The sequence below is a fragment of the Neovison vison genome, chromosome X (assembly GCF_020171115.1).
Source record: "Neovison vison isolate M4711 chromosome X, ASM_NN_V1, whole genome shotgun sequence".
Classification (NCBI taxonomy): Eukaryota; Metazoa; Chordata; class Mammalia; order Carnivora; family Mustelidae; genus Neogale; species Neogale vison.
In genome coordinates this window covers 95,286,393-95,292,909 of record NC_058105.1, presented here as the reverse complement: position 1 = coordinate 95,292,909, position 6,517 = coordinate 95,286,393, and positions in this window count along the sequence as shown.

Below are 6,517 nucleotides of genomic sequence, written 5' to 3'. Positions count from 1 at the left end.
TGTTTAGTCTTTCATATGCAAACATGCATTGTGAATCTCCAGAGAGGCCACAAAATCCTATTTCTTAAGTTGTGTAGAAGACAGAGATGCTGTTAGCAGGGTAGGGAATCTCCAGCTTGGATGATCCCATTAGGTGTGGAAATTTTTATGGGTGGCACACTTTGGGGCTGACTCATGGCCAGGAGACAAGGAGGCAGCCAGTAGCTGGGAAGGGGGCCACAGAGATTTTCCAGGGTAGGAGTTGGCTAACTGTAAGCCCCTAGGCCTGAGTGTCAGAGCAAATTCTGTATGGCTGCTAAATACTTGCTCACACACTTGTCCACACACAAGTAACGATGACTGCATTTGTCAACATACGCGAAATCCTTAGGTTTGTTGTTGTTGTTGTTGTTGTGTGAGTAAAGTGATAGGGGTTTTTAAAGTGAGGATACAGAAAAAGCTCTCAGGAGGGAGAGCAGTCCCATCAGGGTTGCCCTCGAAATCGTTAGTTTTAATGTCCTGAATTCCTCTATGTTTGAAGAGCTGGTTTTTCAAAGTCCACATAATTCCACATAATGCGCCAAGCTGTCAGGTCTTCCTGGTGATAGTACTTCTTTGTTTCTAGGTCATACTAAGTATCAGAAATGTTGCAGAAAGCTCCTCTGGGGGTCGGAGTGTTCAAATGGGTTGTGATCTTTTGTGGTCAGTTACCTCACCTCAACTGGTCACAACCAGCATTTAAGAAAGATAGAACAGAAAAGTCATGGGTCTTGGGGTGCCTGGGTGGCTCAGTGGTTAAGCCTCTGCCTTCAGCTCAGGTCTTGATCTCAGGGTGCTGGGATCGAGTCCCGCATCAGGCTCTCTGCTCAGCAGGGAGCCTGCCTCCCTCTCTCTCTCTGCCTGCTTCTCCATCTACTTGTGATCTCTCTCTCCTTGTCAGATAGATAAATAAAATATTAAAAAAAAGAAAAGTCTTACATGTAGAGTCTTACATGTAACAGGTATTGTTTTGTGAAACTGTATTGAATTTGTATGCATTTGTTCAGATGATATGTGTATGTTGTGTCTGGATCACTGCATACAATTTATATTTTATTGTGGGCTATTGTTGAGAAAGTTTGAAAGTTACTAATCTGGAGGCTGCATGATTTTTTCAAACTCTTTATTTTGAAATGTGTCAAACCTACAGGAAAGTTGCAAGGATAGTAAGGTGAACACTTTGGCCATTCACCTTGGTTTCCAGATTGTTCACATTTTACTGTATTTGCCGTATATAGTCTGAGTTAGTTGTAAACATCACAGCCCTTCACCCCTAAAAAAACCACAGCATGTACTTCCTATTAGGAATGTTATCATTGATAGAATACTATTACTTAAAATATACTGTCTTGAAATTTCAGCGGTTGTCAAAATGATTTTTGAAGCAGTCATTCTTTTGCCTCTGAGTGGAAAAAAAGGTTCCTGTGTTCGTTTAATCACAATACTCAAAATTCCAAATCCACCAATTGACTTTAATATTTTAAAATGAATTCGTTCTCCAAATGTCTTTTAAAATGTGAGAACCAGATGAGGTCAGAAATGTTGTTTGTTCAAACTGTGTGTTGTGTCCATGGTAACTGGGTAAGGATCACGAGAATCCTGGAGACCAGATCTGTGCATTTGGGTAGCCATGGAAGCCCACGGCAGACATGTAGCCCGTGTTACTGAGGAACGAGATGCTGCCTCAGGAGGAATGTCCTGCCTTTCATTTGGAGCCGGTTCCCGAGAGTCAGCCTCCATTCTGCTGCTCCAATTCTGCCTGGTGGTTAGATGGCCAGCTTTTTAATGAACGTTTGTTTGACTGAATGTTTTTGAACAAGTATCAACACTGAAATAGCCTCCGGGGAGACAGATTTTTATAGAACTACCCAGCCCAGTAGAATTCTGGGAACGTGGGAGTTACTTACTGCCAAACAGATCCAGAGTCGCCTGGAACAGGTTCCCAGTGAATTGTGGCCATTGTGAGCTTTCATGAGAGAACAGGGAGTGGAGTTCCCAGTTCTGAGTTCATTAAGTTTCCCACCCCTTCATTGGCTAATCATACCTTGAGAAATCCTAAGGTGCTATGGATTCTGCTCAGGAAAACAACGTGAACCTGTCTGGGTGGGCCATTTTATGCTGTGGTAACAAACGATCCACCTTAAGTTCCCCACAGCCGGGAAGTGTGGTCCTCCTGTGTGCCCAGGAAGAGACCAGGACTGGGAATGTGGAGGAACATGAGCAACGCTTCAGAGCTGCTCCAGGCAGTTCACCTGATACACAGTCAAGCCTGGACTTCTCTGAACTGTCAGAAGAAATAGAGAATCGAGGGAGAGATCCTGCAGGCAAGCCAGTAGCCTCCGCCTCTCTCTCCTCCAGGCACACCAGCTAGGCTTTGAATAAGATATTTGCTCTACCCAGTAGGAAGCCTGTGGCCTCATTGGTTCTTTGAAGAACGGGGAGAGAAAATGTAGACAAAAGATTCATACTTTCCCCTTTAAATAATGTTTTCCACACAAACACTCAACTTACAGTATTCAGATCTTAGGAAGCTTGATCTTTGGAAAATTCCCTCTCACCAAGCTCCCTGGCTATTTCTAAGCGGTCTCCCTGTCGAGGTTTCAGGATGATCGAAGCCCCCATCTACCCACCTGTCAGGCCACCCAAGTGCTGCCCTCTAGAGGACACTTGTCTGCTGGGCACAGCTGTCCTTGGCCATTGGCTTCCTCTGCCAGCTTCACCCGGGACTTGGAGGAAGGGGACCCTATTCTCCCCTTCAGCACTGAGGCCAAAGGACAGCTTAGGTTCTCCCCCAAATCTTTCACAGCACAAAAGTGAAGGAGGTTTTTCCAGAGGGCTGGGTGTAATGGAAGTAAGTAGCCCCTCTGACCAGTCTTGGATCTGGTGGAATCCGCAGACATCAGACCCCTCAGGGACCCATGTGACTGGGCTGGCTTAATTCCTTCCCACCCCCACCCCCACCCCCCAGGGAGGAGCCTTTTTCCCCTTGTCCCTCAGTGTAAGGCCCACCTCCCCACTCTACAGGTAGTAGCCAGCCTTGCCCTCTGCAGCATTCGCCATAAGACACCACACACAGTTCCGCAGTGGGGTCCAACAGAGCTGAAGGGACTAGTCAAGTTCAGATCTTCAGCCCAACCCCCCCACCTGCCACCAGTCCTTTTGCTTCACCCTAGTGCCATGTGGCTTGAAATTGGCTCAGAGCTCCAAAGGAACAAACAACAGTTTTGGGGACGCCATTAACCTAAAGTTGAACAGAGCAAAGTAACATTTCTCTCCAAAAAGTCCCCACATCTGGGAGACTGGGAGACACAGCTCTGATAAAAGATAGAAAAGTCCCCTCCTTTTTAAGTGTTTTATACACACACACACACACACACACACACACATACATATACATATATACACACACCAGTGTTTTGTTTTTTATTTATCCTGAAAGATAGTCTCTTTTTCTGGTCTGGGATAGGACTCTTCACTTCACCCTCTGAGATTCTGTTCAGGTTTGGCCCCCAAGAGTGAGGGGGTGGGCCCTGCCTTTCTGTTTGCACTGGGCCTGAGGGCTTCCCAGAGCAGAGGGCAGTCTGTCCCAGAGGCCCGCCCAAGCCTCCATTCCAACAGCCAGAAACTGCTTATGACATGAAATTTTTCTGGGTTGCAGAAGTCTGAAGGCTCCATCTCTGCCAGTGTGATCAGGAAAGGCTGAGGGGGGTAGGAGTATACGAGGGGTTTGGTGGTATTTTCATGGTTTAGGCAGCAGTTATAACTGGATCTCTTTCTCCCCCTGCTCCCTGCCCCCCCCCCCCAAGGGGCCTGGGCTGATCAGAGGAGGAGTCATGAGCAGCCTCTGGCCTCAAAGAACACTTTGGCATCTGTCTCCCTGTGGCCTGAGGTGCAAAGTTGCAGTGAAACATGGACCCCTCCAAGCGTGTGCCCGGCCAACTTCAGCTGCTGTGTGAACATTACTTACATTCCTTCTATTCGTGTCCCAGGCACAGAAAATTTAGGAGCACTTAGACAAACATTTGTCATTTTCAAGAGAGTTCCCTTGACATGTTGCTGACTGTTACATCTGTGATCCTGACAAGAGATTATGAGACTGACGCGCTGCCTACTGCGCTAAGGAGGCACCTGATCCTGACAAGAGAAAAGGAGGGTTTTTGTTCAACCAGAGTGGGATACCAACCTGCTGGGAGACCTATGTAGGGCTTATCTCTCTGGTTCCCAGCAGCCCAGCAGGAGTTCTTTTTGAGCATATATGACCTCCCGGCTGAGGCCCACTCGTGGCTAACTCAGGATCCATTCAGCAGGTCATGGGATTGGTAGTAGCAAGCAGCATTAAATAATAGTGACAATATAGATGGGGAAACTTCCGCATGTATCACGGATAGTAACAAAAGTGTTATTTCATTAAACTTTGACTTGAGTTATGTATGTTTGTGCAGGCGTGCACCAGAACACAATAAAATACACATAAACACACACAAAAAATGTACCTGTCACTGCAGATCACAATCGTGAATATCTGTAAGCCAGTGTCATAGGTCACTTTGACTCCTTACTTGTTTTCAAAGAGCGTGGGGTTGGAAGAAAAGTGCAGCCCTCCATTTCATTTGTTGATTATTCTTCTCCCAGCCAATTTCTTTTCTTGCATCATCCCCCCAAAAGTAGGCTTGCCTTTTTTATACCCTATTTAAAAACCTAGTTAGATCAAAAGAAGTAAGATTGGGGGTTTTGGGGAGCACCTGAGCAATTAGAATCAAGGTGCTCTTTGATCACCCGAAGAGCCAGGGGGAAGTGTTGTGTGCAGACCAGGCAGCTAATGCCTGTGGGGCCCTCGCAGAGAGGTTCTGTAGAGGCCTGCAGAGCAGTAATGGCTGTTGCATTTAATAAGTTAATAACTAATAATGAGGATATCTTTGAATGATTCTCTTGGTGTCTCATGGTAATATCTATTACTAAAACATCAAATAACATGAAAAAAGAAAACCCAAGGGTAAATGATTGTAGACATGATCATTTTGCATGAACTTTGCTATGTGACCTCTGTGCCCTATGACACTAAATATAACTGCCCTTCAGAAATGTTTCTAATTCTTCTTAAAATGCTTGTTGCCAGGGAATTCAAATGGTACCAGTATTAACTACCTGTTAGGTGCCAGATAGTGCCTCATTACCTAATTCTCTCACTTGGGCATTGTTATCCCTATTTTACAGATGTGGAAACTGAGGTTTTGAGAATCAAGTGACTTGCCAATGGTCTGGGACTAGAAAATGCCAAAACTGGGATTTGAATCCTAGTTCAAAGCTCTAGACCAAGAGGAAATTTCCCTGTTTTTAGATAGTGATTGATACTTTTCATCTCTGGGAAATTTTCTCTTCTGAAGCTATTAGTTGAAGTTCAAGAGAAATGAGTACATGAAGATTCCAGATGAACTACATACCATCACCACCACCAAGTAGGATTTATTCCAGGTATGCAAGTCTGCTTGAACATTTGAAAATCAATGTAATCTACTAAAGAAAAAAATCATGCCAATTAGTTCAGAAAAAAATTTGGCAAAATAGAATACCTATTCATAATTAAAAATGCTCAGCAAGTTAGAAACAGGGGGCAATGGCCTGAACTTGATAAAGAAAGCATTTATATGAAATCTGCTAGCAATATCAGACTTAGTGGTAAAGAACTAAATGCTTTCCCCTAAAATCAGGAACGAGGTGAGAATGTTGACTCTTGGCACTTTTATTCAGGGTAGTACTCGAAGTTCTAGCTAGGGCAGTAAGTCAAGAAGACATACATATTTGAAAGGAAGAAATAAAATTGTCCTTATTTGCAAATGACATAATTTTCTAGATAGGAAATTCCAAATAATATATAAGAAATTCTTAGAACTAATAATATTCAGCAAGATCACAGGATCCAGGATCAATACACAAAATCAATTATATTTTGGGGCACCTGAGTGGCTCAGTTGGTTACATGTCTGACTCTTGACTTAGGTCAGGTCATGATCTCAAGGTTGTAAGATGGAGCCTTGCTTGGGCTCTGCCCTCAGCGGGGAGTCTACTTGAGATTCTCTCTATCCTTCTCTTTGCCTCTCCCCCCAACCCCATCAGATAAATAAATAAATCTTTAAAAAAGATCAGTTATATTTCTATATACTAACAACGAACACATGGAGACCAAAATTAAAAACACAATACCATTTACAATCACTCGAAAGAAAATGAAATACTTACATATACATTTAACAAAATATGGGGGCATCTGGGTGGCTGAGTCGGTTAAGCACCCAATTTATTTATTTATGTCCCCCCCCCGATCTTCCATTTTATTTTAATTATTATTTAAAAATTATTTTTATTAACATATAATGTATTATTTGCCCCAGGGGTACAGGTCTGTGATTCATCAGTCTTACACAATTCACAGCACTCCCCATAGCACATTCCCTCCCCAATGTCCATAACCCAACCACGCCCCACCTACCCCCTCACCTCC